Consider the following 27,602-nt stretch of genomic DNA (forward strand, 5'->3'; position numbering starts at 1 on the left):
ATAATTTTGGGATGATTAGCGGACGGTTAAGGGGAGATCTCAGAGCTAGGTTTGTTACATACAGAGTGGTGTCTGAGTGGAATGCACTGCCATTGGTGGCAGTAAAATTAGATGCATTAGGGACATTTAATATACTTCTGGATAGGCATATGGATGATAATAAAATGAAGGGTATGGAAGTTAGAGTCATAGAGATGTACAACATGGAAACAGACACTTCAGTCCAACCCGTCCATGCCGACCAGATATCCCAACCCAATCTAGTCCCACCTGCCAGCACCCGGTCCATATTCCTCCAAACCCCATCCTATTCATATACACATCCAAATACTTCTTAAATGTTGCAATTGTACCAGCCTCCACCACTTCCTCTGGCAGCTCATTCCATACACATACCACCCTCTGCATGAAAAAGTTGCCCCTTAGGTCTCTTTTATATCTTTCCCCTCTCATCCTAAACCTATGCCCACTAGTTCTGGACTTCTAAACCCCAGGGAAAAGACTTTGTCTATTTACCCTATCCATATCCCTTATAATTTTGGAAACCTCTACAAGGTCACCCCTCAGCCTCCAACGCTGCAGGGAAAACAGCCCCAGCCTGTTCAGCCTCTCCCTGTGGCTTAAATCCTCCAACCCTGGCAACATCCTTGCAAATCTCTTCTGAACCCCTTCAAGTTTCCCAACATCTTTCTGATAGTAAGGAGACCAAAATTGCACGCAATATTACAACAGTGGCCTAACCAATGTGTTGTACAGTCGCAACATGACCTCCCAACTCCTGTACTCAATACTCTGACCAAAAAAGCGAACACATACCAAACGCCTTCTTCACTATCCTATCTACCTGCGACTCCACTTTCAAGAAGCTATGAACCTGCACTCCAAGGTCTCTTTGTTCAGCAACACACCCTAGGACCTTACCATTAAGTGTATAAGTCCTGCTAAGATTTGCTTTCCCAAAATGCAGCACCTCACATTTATCTGAATTAAACTCTATCTGCCACTTTTTTTTTGATCTTACCATCAGATAAAAGATTGGCATATCATCATGGGCGAAGGGTCTTGTTCTGTACTGTTCTGTGTTCTATGTGTCATACGGTAAACTGGGTAATAAGCTCAAATCAGTGTAAAAATGTTATGGCGTTCAGGAGAAGCTAGCCAACTGGACAGAAAATTGGGCTTGATGGTAGGAGACAGAGGGTGATGGGAGACATGTTGTTTTTCTGACTGGAGGTATGTGACCAGTGGTGGTGGAGTTTGTCATTTCAATGAATGGGTTTGAATGGGAATATTGTTAAGTAAGTTAAGTAAGTTGTTTGGGTGACACTGAAATTGGTGATAAACTGGACAGTGATGAAATTTATCTGTGATACAACAGGATGAATAGTACTACTGGGATAGTGGGCTGAAGAATAGCAGATGGAGTTTAATTAGATAAATGTGAAGTGTGCCATTTTGGTGAAACAAACCAGGGTGGGACTTGTACAGTTAATGTTCGGGCCCTGGGTAGTGTTGTTAGTCAGTGACCCAGGGATGCAGGGACACAGTTCTTTGAAAGTGGTGTCACATGCAGACAGACTGGTGAAGCAGGCAGTTGGGATGGTTACCTTCATTGGGCAGAGCATTGAGAGTAGGAGTTAGGATGCCATGTTGTGGTGGACATTGGTGAGGCCACCATGAAACCATTGTTGATCAGTGGGAAGAACTCATCTGGTTTACTGACCTCCTTTTGTGTAGAACATCTGACATTCTAACCTGGCCTGGCTAACATGTGACTCCAGACCCACAGCAATATGGCTGATTCTGAGCTGTCCTCTGTGTAATTAGCAGTGACACCCACATCCCATAAATGAATAAATAAATATACATATGTCCCTCCCTACCTCTGCAAACCCCTCCAGCTGCAGCAATTCAGACTGGCTTTGTAACACCGTTCAGGTCCTGACCACTCTCTGTAACACAATCTCAGCACCTTCACCTCTCCCTGTTCCTTTTGTGACATTAAACCCTTACACTGATTCCTCTTCCCACTGCCCAACTCCTGTGAGCAGACCCCTTGCAATACCTTTAAAACTTACTCCTAAAACAGTCTCTCACTTCAGGATTTTTTGGTGATCTTCTAAGCCTCCTAATCTAATATGATACATTTTATCCCGAGAGAGGGGCCGGTGGGAATTTCTTGCTGAGGTTTGGTCTGTTTCAATGGAGTGTCCTTTTGTTGAGTATTTTACACTGTTCCTTCAAATGTTTTCCACTGTTCATTGACAGGCACATGTTTCAGTCTGTTCAGCCTGTTTACCTTGGTCAGTTCTCCACTCAAACCCATGTCATTGGCTACTTTTGTTTCTAGTTGTAGCTTGCCCTTTCTGTGATTCACTTTAAAACTTCATATTTCTTTAAACTGCACTTTATCACAATTTACCTGAGGATCTCTCCAGGTGACATTACTCAGTCACTAAGTTTCATCACACAACGGTCGCTCTGAGATAGTTATGTCCCTAGCCAGTTGCACAATTTGTTATTCAAAGAAACACTGAAAAAAAATCTCTGAACTCCTCTTCCAATATCGTTGTCACTGTGACTGTCCCAGATTATGTGAATATTGAAGTTTCACAAAATTATCACAATGCGTTTGTTAAAAAATTCTAATGAGTTCCTGTTTAGTGCAATATTGAGCAATGGAATGCTGTTCGGTGGCTAAAACTGTTCTGCTGCTTGTGTCCTTGGCAAGTAGTAGCCAGAATTTGCATTCAGACTGACTCTACTTCATGATCTGAGGCCAAATGCTTTCTCTGTAATGCCTTTCTTATCCATTATTGTTAGCGTCGTCCACTTTGCCTGAGTTTGCACAAGGTTGTGATCCATTGAATATTTATGTTCCACCTTTTGTTCGCCCTGTAAACACATCTCCCTGGTGTCTAAATCTCTTTTGTCTCTGTGTCCCAAATCAATCTACCTTATTGATGAGACGTTATCCATTCCAAAAAAAACATAATTTACTCTTTCCCACAATTTCCTGTCACAAACCGATTCCCTGATGCACAGTCTTAGTTAAACTCTGTCCCTTCCTGTTCCTTTCTGCTTGTGTTCAGCCACATTCCCATGCTGCTCTCATACTTCACCTTTTCCGTTTGGATTTGGAAAGCTCCTTTCACCTGAACCCTGTCCCTGCATCCTCTCTGTCATTTTAAAGCCCTGTCCATAGACCTACAGACATAATTGGCCAGGACACTGGTCCCAGCACACTTCCAGCGGGACCATCCTAATGGATTATTTTTTAAAATCAGGTATGGGATGAGGGTGTCTCTGGCTGACCAGCCTTTCTTGCCCAGCTCTAGCTGCCTTCGAGCTGAGTAACTTGCTCGGCCATTTCAGAGGGTAATTGAGAGGCAAACACTTTGCTGTGGGGATGTTATGAAGACCACGTGAGGATGAGCAAATGTCCTTATCTGAAGGACAAGTATTTGGTTTTTTTGTATATCAGCAATGGTTTCATATTTATTTATGGATTGTTAATTACTATTTTTAAAATTATTGATATCAAATTCCACTATTTCTGATGGTGGGATTCAAACCCACTTCCCCTGAATATTAGCTGAGGTTTTGGATACATGCTCTAGCAATAATACCACTCGGCCATCACTTCGCCTGCTCACGGGTTGCTCATCCCTGAGCACCGATACCAGAGCATCATGAAGCTAAACCCATTCTTCCAACATGACTGTGTGATCCTGAGGTCTTCCAGCACTCTAATTATATCACTCAGTCTCTCTCCATGTGGTATCCCTCACGGTGTGGATCTTATTGCCGCCTCTGTCAGCGACTCCTGCTCTTGCAGTTACTCCAGATCCTGAGCCAACAGAATTCTCAACCCCAGAGAGATGCAAGAGCACAGGCCAGGGATGGAGTGGGATTTTACAGATCTCTGTGGGACTCATTTCCATTCTCCATGTGTAACCCTCACTGCATCAGTCTAATTTTCCATTCTGTCCATTTCTGTCTCCTGTAGGTACTTAGGAAGTTCCTGACTCAATAGACTTCCCAATTGCTGGGTGTGTCTTCCAACACCTCATTGAGGATGATTGGTCAGCCAGAGAGACAAGGACAGGGAGATGTGGAGCCTTCAATAAATCCTGCAGTGAGGTAAGATCACTCGGTGCACAGAGCAGAGAGCAATGAAAGGCCTCCTAACATTGCTAACAAGACATGATTTGGATGCAGTGCTGGAGGGGGAGCACAGTACAGTACAGACACACCCCTGGCTCAAACACCACGTCTACATTAACTTACGTTGCACTGGGACAGCATGGGGAATTCATAGTTATCAAACTGGGCCTGTGAGCATCAGGACAACAGAGGGGAAAGCAGGCCTCTGATGAGAGGTTGGGAATGCTGCCTGGGATCTTTCTGTTCTGTATTCTCCCTCCATCACTGTACTAAGACTCATTACTCTGCAACTCTGTACCTATGGCATGGCTTGTGCACCAGTGTCTTCAGTCATTTTTAACTCCTATAACAGTTCCTGTCCCTATAACCTCCTCCCTTCCCGATTGTCCCTCCACATATTTGAAACATACTGCATTCCAGACTACCATCCCCATCACTGTAACTTGCTTCAGCATCTACAACATTCTTTATTTCGGTACTGTAATCCTCTTTAACTGGATACAGAGTGATACAGCATGGAAACAGAACCTGTGGTACAACTCATCAATGCTGCCCATGTTTCATGTACTGAATGAGTCTCATTTGCCTGCGTTTGGCCCTTAGCTCTTCAAACCTTCTCCTCTCCATGTACCTGCCCAAATGTGTTTTCCATGTTGTCATTGTTCTTGTTTCTCCATGTGCCTCTGGCAGTCCGTTCTGTCTGTGCACCATCCTCTGTGGATAATGTTGCCCCTCAGCTCCCTCTTTAAATCTTTGCTCTCTCACCTCCCGTTTGTACCCTAGAGTTTTGGACTCCCTTACCCTTGGCTGTTCACCATTCTTAGGCCCAATCCTTGTGGCACTCCACTGGTCACAGGTCTCCAGTCTGATAAGCAACCCTCCACCACCACCCTCTGTCTTCTACCTTTTGAGCCAGTTCTGTATCCAAATAGCTAGTTCTCCCTGTATTACGTGAGATCGAACCTTGCAAGGCAGTCTCCCATGGGAAACTTGTCGAACGCCTTACTGAAGTCCATGTAGTTCGCATCTACCGCTCAGCCCTCATCAATCCTCTTTGGTACTTCTACAAAAAACTCAACCAAGTTTTTGAAACATGATTTCCCACTCACAAAGCCATGTTGACTATCCCTAATCAGTCCTTGCCTTTCCAAACACATGTACATTCTGTCCCTCAGGATTCCCTCCAACAACTTGCACCATCGACGTCAGGCTCACTGGCCTATAATTCCCTGGCTTGTCTTTACCACCCTTCTTAAAGAGTAGCATCACGTTTGCCAATCTCCAGTTTTCCGCCACCTCACCTGTGACTATCGATGATGCAAATATCTCAGCAAGAGGTCCAGTAATCACTTCTCGAGCTTCCCACAGAGTTCAAGGGTACACCTAATCAGGTCCTGGGAATGTACCCCCCCTTTATGCATTTCAAGACATCCAACACTTGCTCCTCTGTAATATGGACATTTTGCAAGGTGTCACCATCTATTTCCCTACATTCTATATCTTCCATATCCTTTTCCACAGTAAAAACTGATGCAAAATACTCGTTTAGTATCTCTGTCTTTTAAACGTTGTAATTGTACCCACATCCCTTCCTCAGGAAATTCACTCCACAATCAGAACACCCTCTGGGTAACAATTTGCCCCCATGTCTTTTTTTTTTTAACATCTCTCTCATCTAACCTTAAAAATGTGGTCCCTCCTTTTGAGACTCCCCCATCCTGCGGAAAAGGCAACTACCACTAAATCGATCTATATACCTCATTTTTAAAAATAACCTTTTATAACATCACGTCTCAACCTCCAGGCTCCAGTGAAAAAAGACTCAGCCTATACAGCCATTTTTCAGAACTCAAGCCTTCCATGTCCAGCAACGTCCTGGTAAATCTCTTCTGAAACCCTGCAGCTTAATAATATCCTCCCTATAACTGGGCGACCAGAACTGGATGGAGTATTGCAGAACAGGCCTCACCAATGTCTGCGCAATCTCAACATGACGTCCCAAATCCTACACTCAATGGACTGAGCAATAGTCAGGCATGCCAAGCACTGTCTTATCCATCCTGTGATGCAAGCTTCAAGAATTATGTACCTGAACCCGGAAGTCGCTCTGCTCTGAAACACTAACCGAGGCCAGAACATTAATTGTATAAGCTCTACCTTGTGTGTTTTACCAAGTGCATTACCTCGCATTTGTTCAGATTGAATTCCATCTACAGTTTTTCAGCCCATTAACTCATCAAGATCACTTTGTAATTTCAAAAAACCTCCTTCACTTTCCACTATGCCACCCTCCAGCCTTTCCAGCACATCACACATGGCTGTCAGTGGTACAAATACCTTTGCTCGGGGCTCCACAATTTCTTCCCTAGCATCGCACAATGTCCTGTGATACACTTAATCAGGTCCTGGGGCTTTCCATACCTTTGTGTCTTAAAACCTCCAGCACCACCTCTTCTATAACATGCACTCTATTCAAGTCATAGAGATGTACAGCATGGAAACAGAGCTTTCGGTTCAACTCGTCCATGCTGACCAGAAGACGTAAATAAATCCAACCCATTTACTAGTATTTGGCCCATGTACCTCTAAACCCTTATTTCACAACATCCTTCCTATAGCGGGGATACTGGAATTGCAGAAAACTCCAAATGTGGTCTAACATATTACTCTTGTTCCCTGAGTTCCCCAGTCGTTGTTCACAGTACGTTCTGGAGTAAAAAATTGTGTTTAAGGTCTTAGCCATATCCTATGGTTCCACACATCATATTCATATACCCGTCCAGGTATCTCTTAAATGTTGTCATGGTATCAGTATCGGCACGGTGGTACAGTGGTGAGCACAGAGATTTCCACAGTGGGAAGCACTGCTGCCTCACAGCGCCAGAGACCCGGGTTCAATTCCCGCATCAGGCGACTGATTGTGTGGAGTTTGCACATTCTCCCCGTGTCTGCGTGGGTTTCCTCCGGGTGCTCCGGTTTCCTCCCACAGTCCACAGATGTGCAGGTCAGGTGAATTGGCCATGCTAAATTGCCCATAGTGTTAGGTAAGGGGTATATGTAGGGGTATGGGTGGGTTGCACTTCGGCGGGTCAGTGTGGACATGTTAGGCCGAAGGGCCTGTTTTCACACTGTAATGTAATCTAATCTAATCTGTTACTTTCTCTCTCAGCTCATTCCATACACACGACACCGTGTGCATAAAAAGCTGTCCCTTCAGTGCCATTTAAACCTTTCCCTTTTAACCTTAAACCTGTGCACTCTAGGTTTGGACTCTCCAATCCATACCCCTCATGTTTATATAAACCTCTGTCAGGTCACCACTCAGTCTCCGATGCTCCAAGGAAAATAACCCCAGCTTATTCAGCAACAACTCTGGCAACATCTTGTTAATCTTTTCTGAACACTTTCAAATTTCACAACATCCTTCCTATAGCGGGGATACTGGAATTGCAGAAAACTCCAAATGTGGTCTAACATATTATTCTTGTTCCCTGAGTTCCCCAGTCGTTGTTCACAGTACGTTCTGGAGTAAAAAATTGTGTTTAAGGTCTTAGCCATATCCTATGGTTCCACACATCAATTGATCTTGAAGGGACGCTACTTTGTCTCGAGTTACTCTTTTACTCAATATATTTATACAATCACTTTTGGAGTCTCCTTATCATTCTCTGCCAAGGCTATTTCATGTACCCTTTCTGCAATCCTGATTTCCACCCAAAGTGTATTCCTACAGCCCCTGTATATCCTCAGGGATTCCCGTGATCCAGCTGGCTATACCTGACATGTGCCTCCTTTTCCTTGACCCTTGACCAGACCCTCAGTAGACAGCCAGTGTTTCCGAATGCTGTCAGTATTGACCTGCACACAAACAGGAACATGCAGGTGGTGATCGCTCAATTTATCTCACGTTTAAAATATTCTCACTTGCCAAACTTCCCTTTCCCTGCAACTCGACTCCCCAATCACGTTTTGAAAGTTCCTGCCCATTACGATCAAAATTGGTCTGGCCCCGTTTTATAACTTGAACTTGTGGACCAGGCCTGTCCTTTTCCATCGCTATTTTCAAACTAATAGAACTGTGGTCAGTTTGACAAAATGCTTTCCCACTCACACCTCAGTCCCTTTCCCGACCTTGTTTCCAAAGGGGAGGTCAGGTTTTGCCCCTTTCTCTTTCTGGCCATTTACATATTGATTGGGAGTTTTTTGGAACACAATTATCAAATTCCTCCCTTGCAAACGCTGAACACTGGCAGTCCCAGTCTAGGTTTGGAAAGTTTAAAACCCCTACCATAACAGCCCTATTATTATGATTGATATTTGAGATCTCCTGACATATTTGTTCCTCAGACTGCCACAGATTATTTGGGGTTAGTGGGACAATCATGTCAGTGTGATGACCCATTCTTATTTCTCAGTTCCACAAACATAGCTTCACTGGGCGATCCCACAGGAATATCCTCTCTAAGTACTGCTGGGATAATTCTTGCAATCAAAACCCACGACCACGTGTCCTCTCTTTCCTCCACTTCGATGCTTCCTGTAGCATCTGTACCTTGAAACATTGAGTAGCCAGTCCTGCCCCTCCCTCAGCTGTGTTTCTGTAATAACTATAATATCCCAGTCCCATGTTCCCATCCATGCCCTGAGTTCATCTGTCTGGCCTCTTTCATTGAAATAAATGCAGTTTAATCATCAGTTTTTCCACATTCCCTGCGATGTTCTTGCCTGTCTTGACTGTGGAATGTTCTCTCTTTAACTTGTGCACTGGCCTCAATCTTCTTTCTGGCCTTACGGCTGTTTAAGGTCCAACACCCTGCCAGTTAAGTTTATATCCTCTCAAGCAATTCACCCAACCAGGGGATGGGTCCCCCTCCCGCTCCCAGCTCAGGTGCCTTTCCCACCCTGTCTCCCTGTGTTGACACCTTCAGGGATCTAGGCACCTGTCCACTAAGGTCCCTGTGTTCCTCAGTACTCCATAAGGATCGCACATTCATTATGTCTGCAATTCGATTATCATACCTCCCACAGGGTATGACCTCACATTGATCAGAACTAAACTCTGCTCAGATTATCATCTGATTGTCATCACACTGTCGCGAGAGACCATCCCCCTCACTGCGAACAACACCCTCACCTTCCATGTCATCGGCAAACCGACTAATGATATCTTCTGCTTCACATCGGAGTTATTATTCCACAGAATAACCAGCAATGGTCCCTGCACATACCCCTGTGGTACACCCGCTGGTGAGAGAATTTCAAATACGAAGAAGTTTATACCCCAATTTTGTATCCAAATTACCAACTTGCCTTGAATCCCATGGGCTGTTCCCTTTTGGATCAGCCTTCCACTTGGGACCTTGTCAAAGGCCTATTCAGGTGCATGTAAACCACATAATCTGCATTGCCCTCCTCAATATTTTGAGAGACCAATTCAAAAAACACAACTGAATTCTGTGGCAGTATCTTCCTCTACCAAATCCGTGATGACGCAGCCGAGTTGACGTTTGCCTTTGCAAGTGTTGATTCATCCTCAGAATATTTTCCAATAATTTCCCTCCTCCTGCTGTCAGACTATCTGCTCTGTAATTACCTGGCTTATCCCTGCTGCCCTTCTTAATCAAAGGGAACAGATTAGCGATCCTCCAGTCATTCGGCACTTCACCTATGGCCAGCAAAGTACCCACCAGGGCCCCAGCAATCTCCTCCCTTAATTCCCATAGCAGCCCAGAATATATTTCATTGGGTACTGGGGGTTTATCCACCTTTATGCTTGTGAAAGCGTTTAATACCTCCTCCTTATTGGTCGTCACATGTTCGAGAACCTCACCATCCTCGACTGAAATCCCTGGCTACAATGCCTTTCTCCTGTGTGAATAAGGACAAGAGGTATTCATTGAAGACCTCACCTACTTCCTCTGGCTCCATGTACAGATTATTCCTTTGGTTTCTAACAGGTGCAACCCTCTAACTATACTATAAATACCTCGTGGCCTTTCCTTAACAGTATCTGCCAAGGATATTTCATGTCCATTCTTTGACCCTCAATTTGAAGGACCCCATTGCATGTTCTATACATTTGAAGGGCTTTGCCTGTTTTCATCGCAGTGTACTTTCTTTATCAGGATCACGACATCGCTTGATCAGTATTCGCTGGAGTTACTGCCTTTGACATTCACTCATCGGGGACCACACCGGACCTGAATTCTCACTGTACCACTTTAACATACTTCCTTTTTCCGAATATGAGCCCAACTGCAGATAGTTCCTCCCAGTCTGTGTTTGCCAGGTGCTGTATCATGATCGTGATTATGCCCAGTGACAGTGATATTCTAATGATTAGGGGGCTTCCCCAAATTTGGAATCTTCACTTCTGCACTATCCTTATCTCTTTCCAAAATGACTGTGACACTTAGTGTTATGCCCACTATCCCCAAAACGCTACAAAATTCATTGTGTGTCATCTTGCCCAGCACCTTCAGCCCACAATGTCTGTAACTTCCAGCCCTTACCGAGGGCTCCAAACATCGGCTAACAAGACATGATATCGATACAGTGTTGGAGGGAGAGCTCAGTACAGACTCACCAAAATGCTAAATCACCACTCCTACTGTAAGTTCTGTTGTACTAAGACTCACTACTCTGCAACACTGTATCTGCGGCATGTCTTGTGGACCAGTATCTTCAATAGTTTGTATCTACTATAACAGTTCCATTCCCTATAACCTCCTCCCTTCCTGATAGTCCCTACACATATTTGAAATATACTACATTCCAGACTACCAACCCTATCACTGTAACTTGCTTCAGTGTCTATAACATGCCTTATCTAATTGAAAATCACACAACACCAGCTTTTTAGTCCAACAAGTTTAATTGGATGCACACTAGCTCTCGGAGCGACGCTCCTTCATCAGGTCGCTGCAAAAGCTAGTGTGCTTCCAATTAAACCTGTTGGACTATAACCTGGTGTTGTGTGATTTTTAACTTTGTACACCCCAGTCCAACACCGGCATCTCCAAATCATGCCTTATCTCGCTAGACTCCACTCCATTAACAGGAGACAGGGTCATGCAGCACGGAAACGGTTCCTTCGATCCAACTAGTCCATGCTGAACAGAGTCCCTGAATGAGTCTCGTTTCCCTGCATTTGACGCAAATCCCTTCAAACCTTCTCCTCTCTCTGTACCTGCCCAAATGTCTTTTATATGTTGTTGTTGTTGCTGTTGTTGTTGTTGTTGTTGTTGTTGGTGTAGTAGTAGTTGTTGTAGTTGTAGATTTCTCTACCACTTCCCCCAGAAACTCATTGCATACCTGCACCATCCTCTGTGTGAAAAATCTTCTTCTCCGATCCTTTTTCAGTTTTTTTTCTCCCATCTCACACTTATGCCTTCTAGAAGACAGAACATGGAAGCGCTGTACAGGCCCTTCGGCCCTCGATGTTGCGCTAACCTGTGGACCCAATGTGAAGTCCATCTAACCTTCCCTATTCCAATCTCATCCATATGCCTGTCCAATGACCGTTAAATGCCCTTAAATTTGGCGAGTCTACTACTGTTGCAGGCAATGCATTCCATGGCTCTACTATTCTGAGTAAAGAACCTACCTCTGGCATCTATCCCATATCTATTAATTAATATTAATATTAATTACTACCTTAATTTAAAGCTATCTCACTTCGTGCTAGGTATCGCCATCCGAGGGAAAAGTCTCTCACTGTAACTTATCTAACCCTCTGATTATCTTATATGTCTCAATTAATTGGCCTCAAATGTCTTCTCTCGAACAAAAACAGATTCAAGTCCCTCAGCCTTCCTCATAACACCTTCCCTCCAGACTTGGTAAAATCCTAGTAAATCACCTCTGAACCCTTTCCAAATCTTTCACATCTGGCCTCTAATATGGTGACCTGAGCCATAGGCAACACTCCAAATGTGGACGCACCAGCGTTTTGTACAGCTGCAGCATTATCTCATGGTTCCAAAACTTAATGATTGTACCAATAAAAGCTCATGCGCTGAATGCCTTCTTAACAACCCTATCAACCTGGGTGGCAACTTTCAAGGATCTATGTACATGGACAGAGAAATGTCTCTGTTCACCTACACTACCAAGAATCTTACCATATCCCAGTACTCTGTGTTTCTGTTACTTCTTCCAAAGTGAATCACCTCACACTCTCAGTCCAGTTCTGCAGCTTATATGCTTCTCTATAACCTACAACATTCCTCCAATTACCTTAAACTTATGCCCCAAGGTTATAGCCATTTTCACAATGGGAACATTCTCGGGCTATCCACTCTGTCTGCCTCTCATCATCTTGTACACCTCTATCAAGTCAGCTCTCGTCCTTTTTCATTCCAATGAGAAAAGCCCTGGATTCCCCAACATTTCTCCATTAGATCTGCCCTCCAATCCAGAAATCATCCTGATGAATCTCTTATGCACCCTCTTCAAAGCTTCCACATCTTTCCTATAATGAGGCGACCAGAACATAACACAATATTCCAAGTGTGGACTAACCAGGGGCTGTATGGAGCTGCAGCATAACCTCACAGGTCTTAAATTCCATTCCCCTGCTAATGAAAGCTAACACATCACACGCCTTCTTACCACCCCTATCAACATGGCTGGCATCTTTGAAGGATCTATGGACGTGGACCCCATGAAACTTCTGTTGCTCCACACTACCAAGACTCCTGCCTTTAACCCAGTAGAGGTTTTCTGCAGAATCCTTCAATCTTTAACCCTCCCTGTTTTGATACCTTGCTCCAGTCCCCACAAAACTCAAACTGTGAAGCGTCTTCCGGTCTCTATAATCCTCCTTAGCTCTGTAACCTCCTTTATTGATGTGAACCCTCAAAACTACCACAGCCAATTTTAGCCACTTCAATATTACTAATAACTGCAAAATCCTCCAGTCCTGATATTCCCCCTAACTCTGTAACCCTCACCATCCTCCAGTACCCTTCTGGGGAACATTGCAGAGGAAGGAAGAGTTGTAGAGTCTGGGTCATGTTACGGAGGTAGGAAGGGCAGCAGAACCTGGAGGATGGTACAAATGTAGGAAGGGACGGGGATCCTTCAGGAGGTTAGAGGTAGCGGGATTCATATAACCTGCAGGATGGGACCGAGACTGCGTTGTGGAACCTGAAGGATATTTTAGTCTGAATGATTTTTTTTATTATTAGACTATTGGGCCGATCTTGATGACCTAATTTTGCTGATGTTTACCAGAATTGGCTGTGCACAGCCTCAGATTCCCAGGCTGGGAAATGTGAGTTCAGATGTGAATCTATTTGCCCATTCTGTCTGTGTGCCTGACACTGACCTGGTGCTGCTCTAATAGAAAGTACTCTCCGTGTATCTGGTAACCTCCAGATCGACAGGACTTACCAGAGCTCACCTCATCAAAGTCTTCGTTTAGAATGTTCTTCTTTTTTTATTATTTTCAAGTGACAGTTTCATGACATGCAGAATTGGGGTGATTCCATGTTAAGAGAATGAAACCTTTATCATTGGAGATTGGGAAGCCTTCAAAAATGAGATAACGGCTTTCCAGAAACAGTACATAGTATTCCTGTTAGGGTGGAAGGAAATGCTGGTGGGTGTAGGGTATGCTGGATGACGAGAGAATGAAGATTTTGGTTAAGATAAAGAAGAAAAAAATTGTCAGGTATAGACATGAGAAATCAAGTGAATTCTCAGAATATAAAGGCAGGAGGAGTATACTTAAGAGGGAAATCTGAAGGGTAAAAAGGGGAAATGAGATAGCGTTGACAAAAAGAGTTAAGGAGAATCCAAAGGGTTTTTATAAATACATAAACGACAAGAGGGTAACTAGGGCGAAAATAGGGCCCCTCAAAGATCAGCAAGGCAGCCTTTGTGTGCAGCCGGAGGAGATGGTGGCGATACGATATAAGTATTTTGCATCAGTGTTTACTGTTGCGAAGGAAATGGAGGATACAGAATGTGGGGAAGTAGATGGTGATGTCTTAAAAAGCGTCCATATCGAAGAGGAGGAGGTACCGGATGTCTTGAAATGCATAAAAGCGCATAAATCCCCAGGCTCTGATCAGGTGTACCTTGGAATCTGTGGGAAGCGAGGGAAGTGACTGATGGGCCCTTTGCTGAGAAATTTGTATCATTGATTATCACAGGTGAGGTGCTTGAAGACTAGAGGTTGGCTAACGTGGTGCCACCATTTAAGAAAGATGGTAAGGGAAAACTAGGGAACTACAGACTAGTGAGCCTGACATCAGTAGTGGGTAAATTGTTGAAGGGAATCCTGCGAGATAGGATTTACATGTATATAGAAAGGCAAGGAATGACGAGGGATAGTCAGCATGGTTTTGTGTGTGGGAAATCATGTCTCAAAAAATTGATTGCGTTTTTTGAAGAAGTAACAAAAAGGATTGATGAGGGCCAATCATTGGATGTGATTTCTATGGACTTCAGTGAGGTGCTTGAAATAGTTCCTCATGGGAGATTGGTTAGCAAGGTTAGACCTCATGGAATACAGGGAGAACTGGCTGTTTGGATATAGAACTGGCTCGAAGGTAGAAGACAGAGGGTGGTGGCGGAGGGTTGCGTTTGTGGGCGGCACGGTGGCACAGTGGTTAGCACTGCTGCCTCACAGCGCCAGAGACCCGGGTTCAATTCCTGCCTCAGGCAACTGACGTGTGGAGTTTGCACGTTCTCCCCGTGTCTGCGTGGGTTTCCCCCTGGTGCTCCGGTTTCCCCCACAGTCCAAAGATGTGCAGGTCAGGTGAATTGGCCATGCTAAATTGCCCGTAGTGTTAGGTAAGGGGTAAATGTAGGGGTATGGGTGGGCTGCGCTTCGTCGGGTTGGTGTGGACTTGTTGGGCCGAAGGGCCTGTTTACACACAGTAATGTAATGTAATCTAATTAATCACACTGGAGGACGATGGCGTGCCACAAAGATCGGTGCTGGTGTCACTATGTTTCGTCATTATATTAATGATTTTGACATGAACATCGGAGGTCCAGTTAACAAGTTTGCAGATGACGCCAAAATTTGAGATATAGTGGGTAGTGAAGAAGGTTACCTCAGATTACAACGGGATCTGGATCAGATGTGCAAATGGACCGAGGAGTGACAGATGGAGTTTAATTTCGATAAATGTGAGGTGCTGCATTTTGGGAAAGCACATCTGAGCAGGACTTGTACACTTAATGTGAAGGTCCGAGGGAATGTTGCTGAACAAAGAGACCTTGGAGTTCATAACTCCTTGAAAGGAGATCGCAGGTAAGCGGATAGTGAAGACGGTGTTTGGTATGCTTTCCTTTATTGGTCTGAGCATTGATTATAGGAGATTGGGGGGCATATTACAGCTGTACAGCACACTGGTGAGGACACTTTTGGAATATTGCGTGCAGTTCTGGTCTTTTTCCTTTGGAAGGATGTTGTGAAACTTGAAAGTGTTTAGAAAGGTTTTACAAGGATGTTGCCAGGGTTGGAGGATTTGAGCTATCGGGAGAGGCTGAAACGACTGAGACTGTTTTCCCTGGAGCGTCAGAGGCTAAGGGGTGACATTCTTGAGGTTTATAAAATCATGAGGGGCATGGATAGGATAAACAGACAAGGTCTTTTCCCTGGGGTGGTGGAGATCAGAGCTGGAGGGCATAGGTTTAGGGTGAGAGATGAAAGATTTAAAAGGGACCTTAGGGGCAACGTTTTCACGCAGAGTGTGGTTATGTATGGAATGTACTGCCAGAGGAAGTGGTGGAGGCTGGTACAATTGCAGCATTCAAAAGGCATCTGGATTGGTATATGAATAAAAAGGGTTTAGTGGGATATGGGCCAAGATGGGACGAGATTGCGATAGGATATTTGGGTGGCGTGGACAAATTGGACCGAATGGTCCATTTATGTGCTGTATGTCTCTAGGACTCTCTGGGTCTAAATGTTTTCCACTGTTCATTTACAGCCTGCCATTTCAGTCCGTTTCCCCTGTTTACCTTGGTCAGTTCTCTCTCAATATCATGTAATTGTCTTTGTTACTGATGCTCGGGTGTGCTTTATGGTCACTTTAAAGTGTCATAATCTCTTTGAATTCCTGTGTAATTTCTTGGAGGATCTCGGTGTGATATTACGCATTCACTCAGCTTCATCACACAACGGTCGATCTGAGATAGTTACATCATAGCTATTTGCACAATGTGTTAATCAAAGAAACATAACAAAAACACTCAAGGAGGATCTCTGATAATATCACTCTTGCCAATGTGTCTGTCCCAGATTATACAAAGATTGAAGTCTCCAAAAATTATCTCACCATTTTTGCTACAAATTCTAATGAATTCCTGTTTAATGCAGGGATGAGCAATGAAATACTGCAAGGCAGCATAAAAACTGTTCTCCTGCTTATGTTTTTGACACACAGCACCCAGAATTTGCATTCAGGCCCATCTTGCTTTTCCATGCTGCCTGAGATCCTGTAAGGCTGTTGAATATTTATGTTCCCTCTTTGTTCACCCTGTAACCACGTCTGTCTGGTGACTAAGTCTCATTTATCTCTGTGTCACAAGTCTATTACTTTATTGTAGATACTTTGCCCATTCCAAAAAAATGATAATTTCCTCTTTCCCACAATGTCCTGTCACAAACTGATTCATTGATGTACAGTTTTCGTTAAACTCTGTCCCTTCCTGTTCCTTTCTGCTTGTCTTCAGCTCCGTTCCCATGCTGTTCCGAGGCTTCACATTTTCCCTTTGGATTTAGAAAGCTCCTTTCACCTGTACCCTGTCCCTGCACCCTCCATGACAGTTTAATATCCTGTCCATAAACCTACCGACATGACTGGCCAGGACACTGCTCCCAGCAGTGTTAGTTTTAATTCTCTCGTGAGCCAGCAGAGAGGAGCGCAGAGCTGGTCGGGAAGGTAAGTGATTGATTTTTGAGTGGGTGTGTTCTAGGTGGGGAGGTCATTCAAGAGCTCAGGGAGTTAGGGTGGAAGCTAAAAGCTAGGACAGACAGACAGTCGTCATCTCTGGGTTGTTGCCGGTGCCACGTGACAGTGAGGCAAGGAATAGGGAGAGAGTGCATTTGAACACGTGGCTACAAGGATGGTGTAGGAGGGAGGGCTTCAGGTATTTGGACAATTGGACTGCATTCTGGGGAAGGTGGGACCTGTACAAGCAGGACGGGTTGCACCTGAACCAGAAGGGCACCAATATCCTGGGGGGTAGGTTTGCTAGCAATCTTCGGGGGGGTTTAAACTAATTTGGCAGGGGGATGGGATCCGGACTTGTAATCCAGCAAGTAGGCTAGCTGTTTGTCAGGATGTCCAAGAAAGTAGAGAGACTGTGGAGAAGGTAGCACCGACAGGGAATACTTGTGGACACAGAGATGGGTTCAAGTGCGTATACTTCAATGCAAGGAGTATCAGAAATAAGGTGAGTGAACTTAAGGCGTGGATCGGTACCTGGGACTACGATGTTGTGGCCATCACAGAAACGTGGATAGAAGAGGGACAGGAATGGTTGTTGGAGGTTCCTGGTTACAGATGTTTCAGTAAGATTAGGGAGGGTGGTAGAAAATTAGAAATGGTATAACGGGTGCAGAAAGGCAGTACGAGGGGGATCTGCCTTTAGAGGTAGTATGGGCTGAAGTCAGAAATAGGAAAGGAGCAGTCACCTTGTTGGGTGTTTACTATAGGCCCCCCAATAGCCGCAGAGATGTGGAGAAACAGATTGGGAAACAGATTTTGGAAAGGTGCAGAAGCCACAGGGTAGTAGTCATGGGCGATTTCAACTTCCCAAATATTGATTGGAAGCTCTTTAGATCAAGTAGATTGGATGGGGCAGTGCTTGTGCAGTGTGTCCAGGAAGCTTTTCTAACTCAGTATGTAGATTGTCCAACCAGAGGGGAGGCCATATTGGATTTGGTACTTGGTAACGAACCGGGACAAGTGATGGGCTTGTTAGTGGGTGAACATTTTGGTGATGTTGACCACAATTCTGTGACTTTCACCTTGGTTATGGAGAGAGATAGGTGCGTTCAACAGGGTAGGTTTTACAATTGGGGGAAGGGTAATTACGATGCTGTAAGACAGGGTCTGAGGAGCATAAGTTGGGAGCATAGGCTGTCAGGGAAGGATGTCGTGGAAATGTGGAACTTTTTCAAGGAACAGATATGACGTGTCCTTGATATGTATGTACCTGTCAGGCAGGAAAGAAATGGTCGTGTGAGGGAACCTTGGTTGACGAGGGAGGTTGAATGTCTTGTAAAGAGGAAGAAGGAGGATTACGTAAGGTTCAGGAAACAGGGTTCAGACAGAGCAGTGGAGGGATACAGGATAGACAGAACGGACCTGAAGAAAGGGATTAGGAGAGCTAAGAGAGGGCATGAAAAATCTTTGGTGGATCGGATCAAGGATAACCCCCAGGCATTTTATGCGTATGTGAGAGACATGAGAATGACGAGAACGAGGGTAGGTCCGATCAAGGACAGTAGTGGGAGACTGTGTATTGAGTCGGAAGAGATAGGAGAGGTCTTGAATGAGTACTTTTCTTCAGTATTTACGAACGAGAGGGACCGTATTGTTGAAGAGGAGAGTGTGAAACGGACTGGTAAGCTAGAGGAGATACTTGTTAGGAAGGAAGATGTGTTGGACATTTTGAACAACTTGAGGATAGACAAGTCCCCCGGGCCTGACGGGATATATCCTAGGATTATGTGAGAATTAAGAGAGGAAATTGCAGTACCGTTGGCAATGATCTTTTCGTCTTCACTGTCAACGGGGGTGCTACCAGTGGACTGGAGAGTGGCAAATGTTGTGCCCCTGTTTAAAAAAGGGAATAGGGATAACCCCGGGAAATACAGGCCAGTTAGTCTTACTTTGGTGGTAGGCAAAGTAATGGAAAGGCTACTGAGGGATAGGATTTATGAGTATCTGGAAAGGCACTGCTTGATTAGGGACAGCCAGCACGGATTTGTGAAGGGTAGGTCTTGCCTTACAAGTCTTATTGAATTCTTTGAGGAGGTGACCAAGCATGTGGATGAGGGAAGAGCAGTGGATGTCGTGTACATGGATTTTAGTAAGGCATTTGATAAGGTTCCCCATGGTAGGCTTATGCGGAAAGTCGGGAGGCATGGGATAGAGGGAAATTTGGCCAATTGGATAGAAAACTGGCTAACCGGTCGAAGTCAGAGAGTGGTGGTAGATGGTAAATATTCAGCCTGGAGCCCAGTTACAAGTGGAGTTCCGCAGGGATCAGTTCTGGGTCCTCTGCTGTTTGTAATTTTTATTAATGACTTGGATGAGGGAGAGGAAGGGTTGGTCAGTAAATTTGCAGATGATACGAAGATTGGTGGAGTTGTGGATCGTGAGGATGGCTGTTGTCGGCTGCAAAGGGACTTAGATATGATGCAGAGCTGGGCTGAGGTGTGGCAGATGGAGTTCAACCCTGCCAAGTGTGAGGTTGTCCATTTTGGAAATACAAATAAGAATGCAGAATACAGAGTTAGTGGTAGAGTTCTTAGTCAGGTGGAGGCATAGAGGGATCTTGGGGTCTATGTTCATAGATCTTTGAAAGTTTCCACTCAGGTGGATAGAGCTTGTAAGAAGGCCTATGGTGTATTAGCATTCATTAGCAGAGGGATTGAATTCAAGAGTCGTGAAGTGATGTTGCAGCTGTACAGGACTTTGGTTAGGCCACATTTGGAGTACTGTGTGCAGTTCTGGTCGCCTCACTTTAGGAAAGATGTGGAAGCTTTGTTGAGGGTGCAGAGAAGATTTACCAGGATGTTGCCTGGAATGGAGAATAGGTCGTACGAGGATAGGTTGAGAGTGCTAGGCCTTTTCTCGTTGGAACGGCGAAGGATGAGGGGTGACTTGATAGAGGTGTATAAGATGATCAGAGGAATAGATAGAGTAGACAGTCAGAAACTTTTTCCCCGGGTACAACAGAGTGTTACAAGGGGACATAAATTTAAGGTGAAGGGTGGAAGGTATAGGGGAGATGTCAGGGGTGGGTTCTTTACCCAGAGAGTGGTGGGGGCATGGAATGTGCTGCCTGTGGGAGTGGCAGAGTCAGAATCATTGCTGACCTTTAAGCGGCAATTGGATAGGTACATGGATGGGTGCTTAAGCTAGGACAAATGTTCGGCACAACATCGTGGGCCGAAGGGCCTGTTCTGTGCTGTATTGTTCTATGTTCTATATTGCTGTCTCTGGCTGGCCAGCATCGCATGCCCACCCTGACCAGCCTTAGAGCTGAGTGTCTTGCCAGACCATTTCAGAGGGAATTTGAGAGTCAATCCCATTGCTCTGGGTCTGGATTCATATGTAGTCTAGACCGGCAGCCTATAACAGATTTCCTTACTTAAAGGTTATTAAGTAGTCAGATGGGTATCCCTGCTACCGGCATTAAATTCTGGATGAACAGTCTAGTGAGAGTAACACGAGGCCATTGCCTGGCTCACTGATAGCTCCCTCATCCCTGAGTACTGATCCGTGTGCACCTTCTTCCTGACCGTGGTTTGATCCTGATAACTTCCTGCACTCTGGTGATATCACACAGTCTCTCTCCATGCGGTATGTGTCACTGAGGGTTTAATTGCTGCCGGTGACTCCACCTTTTGCAGTTACTCCAGATCCTGAACCAACAGAATTCTCCACTCCAGGGAGACGCAGCAGCACAGACCAGGGATGGAGACTGGGATTTTCCAGGTCTCTGTGGGACTTGGTGCCATTCTCCATGTTTAACCATCACTGCACCAGTCTGATTTCCCATTCTGTTCATTTCTCTGTCTCCTGTAGGTACTCAGGATGCTCCTGACTCAGCAGAATTCCCAATTCCTGTTTCGTCCATCACCACACTGAAGACAGTTGGTCAGCCAGAGAGATGGAGAGTGAGATCTGGAGCCTTCAATAAATCCTGCAGTGAGGTAAGATCACTCACAGTGAACAGAGCAGAGTATATTTAATACATCGAACTTTGGTCCAGAAGACATGACACAGATACAGTGTTGAAGCACGAACACAGAGCATGATGTTCCCAGGCTCAATCCCCACTCTCTTGTTTACTTTCATCTCTGCTGTGCTGAGCATTCCTGTGTCAGTATAGGAAGTTGACAGTTATCAATCCAGGCCTGTGCTGTCTTAGTGAGGATCAGTACAACAGAGGGGAAAGCAGGTCTCCCTCAAGGAGATAGTATTGAACTCTGGGATCTTTCTGTTCTATATTCACACATTGTCTCTTGTCGTGTGATAGAGTCATACAGGAAGGAAACATGCCTTTCGGTCCAACTCATTTGTGCCAGTGTCTGGAATACTTGTAATTCCCAGAAAATTTCCTGTTTCTATAACCTCCACCCCTCTCATATTCCCGCGGTATATTTGAAACCTACTCCAATGCTGACGACTCTCCCTGTGTGTAAATTGCTCCAGTGTCGATAACATGCCCAATCTCAATAATCTCATCCTTCACACAGTTCAATAATTCCTATTTCTGTAGTCTTGCACAATACTTACGTGCCCCCGTTTCTGTGCACTCCTCCAGCCTGGACCAAAATACCCTCCTGTGTACCTTCCTCAAGCCCCAAGAGAACATGATATCACTGTAACCTTCTGCAGGCCCTATAACACTCCTGCCTACTGGCCTATAGCACCACATGACCTCAGTAACCTTCTCCCAACCTTACTGAGTTCCTTATCTGCATAAACACCTCCAGACACTTTTCAAGCCACAACAGCACTCCACATCTCTGTTTGCTCCTCCACTCCCTATAGTCCTCCCAGCACCTCAAACATTGTCTCTGTGTTATTCTGCAATTTGGGGCAGCACGGTGGCTCAGTGGTGAGCAATGCTGCCTCACAGCGCCAGGGACCCAGGTTCGATTCCAGCGTTGGGTGACTGTCTGTGTGGAGTTTGCACATTGTCCCCGTGTCTGTGTGGGTTTCCTCCGACACTCCAAAGATGTGCAGGTCAGGTGAATTGGCCATTCTATGTTGCCCATAGTGTTAGGTGCATTGTCAGAGAGAAGAGGGTCTGGGTGGGTTACACTTTGGAGGGTCGGTGTGGACTCGTTGGGCCGTAGTACCTGCTCCCATGCTGTAGGGTTTCTAATCTAAACTCTCCCTCTGCGTTTCATATTATTGTCCCTAAATATATCCCTCTATCCATAAACAGTCCCAAACCCTTCAAACCTCCAAGTCTGTGTGAACTCCCACAGTTCCAACATCCCTCCTTCACTGTGTCACCTTTTCCAGTCCTGAAACACTCTGAAAATGTGGACAAGCTACAATCCTCCCTATCTGCGTAATCCTCTCAGGTCCCTGCAACACCCTCGATCTGTGGAACCAACTCCAATGCTTGTGACTCTCCCGATCAGTTTCTACAAGACTTACTATCTCTGTAACATCCTCCCGTCGTTATCACCCACCCTGTCAATGTAAGCTCGTCCAGTCTCCCCATCAATCTAATCATCTCCAAAATCTTCTCCAGCTCTTACACCCCTATCTGTGTAAACGTTACACTCCCCTACAACCATCCCGAAAGCAGAAACCTCCTCCAGTGTCTGCAATACTCCTTATCTGTGTTAGTGTCTCCAGGCTCTATTGCTGTTCCTATCTCTGTAAGCTCTGACAGATTGTCCAGCTTTCCGGTCCATATAATTTCCAGAACCTCAGCACCCGACATCAACAAATGAATTCATTAACTACAGCCTTCCATATCTCTGTTCGTCCCTCAATTCCATACAACTTCATAGTCTCTGTAAATAGCACCATTCCATAAAATACCCCCTGTCTGTGTAAGCTACCCCAATCCTATACTGAAAAGCCTCACTGTCCTTTTGATCACCTGTGGTCCCTTCAGATCTCCCTGTATCTTCCCTGACTCCAATGAATACAGCTCATCTCATGTTATAACTCCTCTAACTCATATGTTACTCCCCATCTCTGTGATATTCTTCATTTACTGCAATTCTCATTCTTTATCTCCAGAGCTTCCAATCCTCCTGATCGCTGTAAGGTTATTGATCTCCTACAGCATGCTTAACACCTCTAGCAGCCTCCAACTCCTCAATGCATCCTTTTGCTGTAACCTTCTTAAATGCTACAGCTCAGTGTCTTTGTAATATCTTCCAGTATCTGCAACCCTGTTGATTTCTGTAACCTCTTCCACAACAGCACTCCACATCTCTGTGTAACTGATGGGAATGCCAACCTGCCTTCACAGTCCTCACTAACTCTCTGAACTCCTGAAGCCCTACAACCTTCAGTATCTCTGGTTCCTCCAATCCCTACACTTCTTCCTGGCTGTGTGAACTGATCCAGCCCCTTCAATCCTCCCTATCTCACTCACTCCTGCAGCTCCAACTACTGTCCATGTCAGTGTAATTCCCAGCACCAACAATCCTCCCGGTCTCTATAAACTCCTGCAGCTCCAACTACCAACCCGATCTGTGTAATCTCTTGTCCGTCCAAACCTCCCTTTCTGTAGCTCCAAACACCACCCAATCTGACTAATCTCCAGTGCCTACAACCTTCCCTTTCTCTAAAATCTTCTATGGTCCCAACTACCACCAATATCTGTGAAATCTTCAGTCCCGACAACCCTCCCAGTCTCTGTATCTCCTGAATCTCCAACGACCACCCCTATCTGAGTAATCTCTAGTCCCTATATTCCTCCTGATCTCTGTAACTCCTTCAGGACTGATAACCCTGTAACTCTCCTTGACATCTTTCAGCCCGACAACCATCTGATCTCTAATCACCAACAGTGATCTCAAACCACCCGAACTCTGTAACATTCTCCAGTCTCTACAACCCAGCTTTTTTCTGTTAGCTTCTCTGGTGTCTGTATTCCCCTTTATCTCCAGTTACAGATCCTTGCTCAGGGAAACAATGTCTCAGTACCGCATCTGTAAGAACACACGAATCTTCGTTGTATCAATACATTTGCCTCATTTTCTAAAATGTAATGACTGCAAGTTCAACCTTCTCCACCTCCTCTCATCAATATCCCTCCATTTTGAAGATCAGCCTGGTGAACCTTCTCTGGGCTGCCTCCAATGCAAGGACATTTTCCCTCCAGATAGGGGACCAAATCTGTTCACTGTATTCTCAGTGCGGGCTGACAGGAGTCCTCTATAGTTGTTACAAGCCTTCCCTATTTTTATTCTCCATTCCCTTTGGAATCAATGCCAGCATTCCATTTGCCTTCTCTATGTCCTGCTTGCCCTGTATACCACCTTTCTGAGATTTATACACAAGGATTCCCAAGTTACTCTGTGATGTAGCTTTCTGCAGTTGATCTGAAACCAAGAATGACATCAATAATCAGGAAGGTGCTGGAATGTATGGTAAACAATATGCCAGAAATGCGAACTGCACAGTTAGAAACCTATGGAAAAAGCGCAGTCCATACGACCATCATTTATAGGAGTAGAATTATGCCATTCGGTCCATCGGGTCTATTTCACTATTCGATTATGGTTGAATTGTTTCTCAACCTCGTTCTCTCACTTACTCCCTGTAACCCTTGATCTCCTTACTCATCAAGAACCTAGCTATCTCTGAATCACTTAGCACCCACAGCCCCATGAGGTAGTGAGTTCCACAGATCCATCACCCTCTGGCTGAATAAATTCCTCCACATCTCTATTCGAAAGGGTCGTCCCTTCACTCTGGCCCCTAGTCTCTGCTGCTTGTGGAAACATCTTGCCCCCGTCCACTCCATCCAGGCCCCTCAGTATTCTGTAAGTTTGAATGAGATTCTGCCGCTGCCTCTGAAACTTCATCAAGTGCAGACCCAGAGACTTCACCTGCTCCTCATATGACACAGATTTTATCCCTGGGATTGTTCTTGGAAACCCATTTCTCGTACCCATTCATTTCATTTGTCCAGACTCTTAATGTATAACGCGTGGAATGTAGTCCCAAAACTGACCCCTGCGGAGCTCCCCTCATCGCCAGTTCCCATTGTGAAAAAGACCCCTTTCATCACACTCTCTGCCTTGTGCCAATCAGACAAATCCTCTACCCATGCTAAGCATGTTGTTCTGAAACGGAAATTTCATTTCACACACACTGCTGGATTTATTTTTCAGTCTGGCTGTAAACGGTAGAGTTTCACCATTACCTTCCCATCTGTAATTCCCTGGAGAAGGTGGTGGGGAGCTGCCTTCCTGACCCATTGCAGTCCTTTGGGTGTAGGGACAGACACAGTGCTGGGAGGATGGAGCGTGTCTTAGAGGGCACCTTGGAAATGCTGGTGTTCCCGGGTACCTGGAGCTCCTGTCCTTCCAGGGTATAGTAGTTCCGGGTTTATGAAGGGCTGTTGAAAGACCCTGCCTGAGTGACCTCAGTGCTACTTGTAGATCTTTTATTCCTTCATTTATTAATGAACACGAGCTTTGTTGGCTGACCCAGCATTTATTGTTGAGTTTGAGTTGTCCCTGAGAAGGTGGTGGTGAGCTGCCTTCCTGAGCCACTGCTGTTGTTATCTGTGTACCCTCCAGCAGGTGCTACAACACTCCCCATGTCTGTAACTGCATACAGATAATGCAGCTCTCCCTTTCATATCTGAGATCCTCCCCTCCATATAAATCTGACGGTTCCTCGCAATATCTCACCTCCTCCATTCCCATCTGTGCTAGAGATCACTAAAATTTCTTTATTCTTGTTTAAACTTCTGATCACCAAAACTCTCTCCCTTTTTAAAATTGTAACTCCTTCAGTTTCTGTTACTCTCCATCTAACTGTAATCAATGACAGCACAGGTTCCCTTCCTAAATGTCTATAATTACAATGGTTGTATGTGTTAAATTGGCACTTTTCTTCCTCCTTATACATCTCAGGACTTCCAGCCCCTACAATCCCACTATTTGGAATGCTCCCATTCTCTGCACCTCCTCATGTTCTGAGGGTCCTTGAAAACCACCAGTGCTCCAAAGGTTTATATTCCCCCCAGTTACTGCAAGTCTTCTCACTCTGTCACATGCATGTCTGTCACATCCAAGTCTCCATCCAAGTCTCCAGGACCAGACAACATTTGCTGGATGTCAATTCCCTTTTATTGAAGTCTACACATCACCGTAACCAGTTCAGAAAAAGCCCTTTAGACTCTACAAAGCTCCGTCATGAACAAGCCACCATCTCTCTATTTTCTTTGCCTTCTTCAGTGTCTGAAACTCTCACTGTCTCTTCCAGTAAACTTCTTTAGTTGCTACAGGTCTGCCTAGCTCCCGAGTCAACCTATTCCATCCCATATAGCTCGGTCAATCACTGTAAAACCCTCTGCTCTGTCTAATCCTCCTCTTTCCCACTGACTTCCAGGCATAACAGCGATCCTGTAAGAGAGCAGAGCAGAATGGGATGTTATAAATCTCAGCTGAGGCTTGAGGCCTACCATTACCTGGGAGTCACAAAGGGAGAGAACCTGAGAGAGATCAGCACAGAGCGGGAGAATATAAATCAGCAGCGAGGATCGAGGCCGGCTGGGACTTGGAGTTAGAGAAGCAGCGGAGCAGGAGGCTGAAAATCAGCATCGAGTCACAGAGGGAGTGACCAAGTGAGGGAGCAACTTGGAGCAGGAACATGAGGCTCACTCACACCTGGGCGTTACAGAGGCAGCAACGTGGGAGGATATAAATCATCACTGAGGATCGTGCCTAGGAGTCACAGAGACGGCGACCCTGTGAGGGAGCGGATTGGAGGTGGAGCTGGAGGATTACACCTCCCTGGGAGTCACAGAGACGGTGACCCTGTGAGGGAGCAGAGTGCAGTGGGAGCTGGAGGAGGACATGTACTTGGGAGTCACAGAGGCAGTGACCCTGTGAGGGAGTAGAGTGGAGTGGGAACTGGAGGATTACACGTCCCTGGGAGTTACAGAGACGGTGACACTGTGAGGGAGCAGAGTGAAGTACAAGCTGGAGTACTACATGCACCTGGGAGTTACACAGATGGTGACCCTGTGAGGGAGCAGAGTGGAGTGGGAGCTGGAGGATTACACGTCCCTGGGAGTCACAGAGATAACTTTCTGTTGCTGGGACCTACCTGCACTGAGTTTGAAAGAAATGCAAGAGCCATCACAGGAAAGGCTGTAAAGTCACTGGCTGATAAATACACTGTTATTAGTGACTGTCAGTTAATTGTTGTAAGTCAGCAAATTTATTTTTTCAACTTCTGAAATAAGGGTTGAACACAGACATAAGAGGGACAAGTGAAATTGTGAGCCAATATAATAAATTACCCTCAGTAAGCCACAGTTGAATAAGGGACTTAACCATATTGCTATTTCCCGAATGTTAACTTCATTCTAAGTAATTAATTAAGTTACTCCGGACATGTTGTATTTTAAGACATGGTAAGACATACTTGTCAGATGGAAAATGTATTCTGTTACATTGGGAAGTCATAGCCCCCTGCTCGTGTCCTAGATGGACACTGGGTCATGGAGCT

General features: G+C 45.2%; 1 long non-coding RNA gene across 1 annotated transcript; it reads left to right on the plus strand.

Annotated features, from left to right (window-relative positions):
• Window positions 1-4,008: 4,008 nt before the first annotated feature.
• LOC148148047 (uncharacterized) lies at window positions 4,009-27,358 on the plus strand. The gene is made up of 3 exons (XR_015759304.1): window positions 4,009-4,143; window positions 20,955-21,082; window positions 26,478-27,358. It is a non-coding gene; the product is annotated as an uncharacterized LOC148148047 (long non-coding RNA).
• The last annotated feature ends 244 nt before the right edge of the window (window positions 27,359-27,602 follow it).

The sequence above is a fragment of the Chiloscyllium plagiosum genome, unplaced genomic scaffold (assembly GCF_037043375.1).
Source record: "Chiloscyllium plagiosum isolate Xiang-an unplaced genomic scaffold, Cpla_swu_hap1 HiC_scaffold_14, whole genome shotgun sequence".
In the NCBI taxonomy this organism is placed as follows: domain Eukaryota; kingdom Metazoa; phylum Chordata; class Chondrichthyes; order Orectolobiformes; family Hemiscylliidae; genus Chiloscyllium; species Chiloscyllium plagiosum.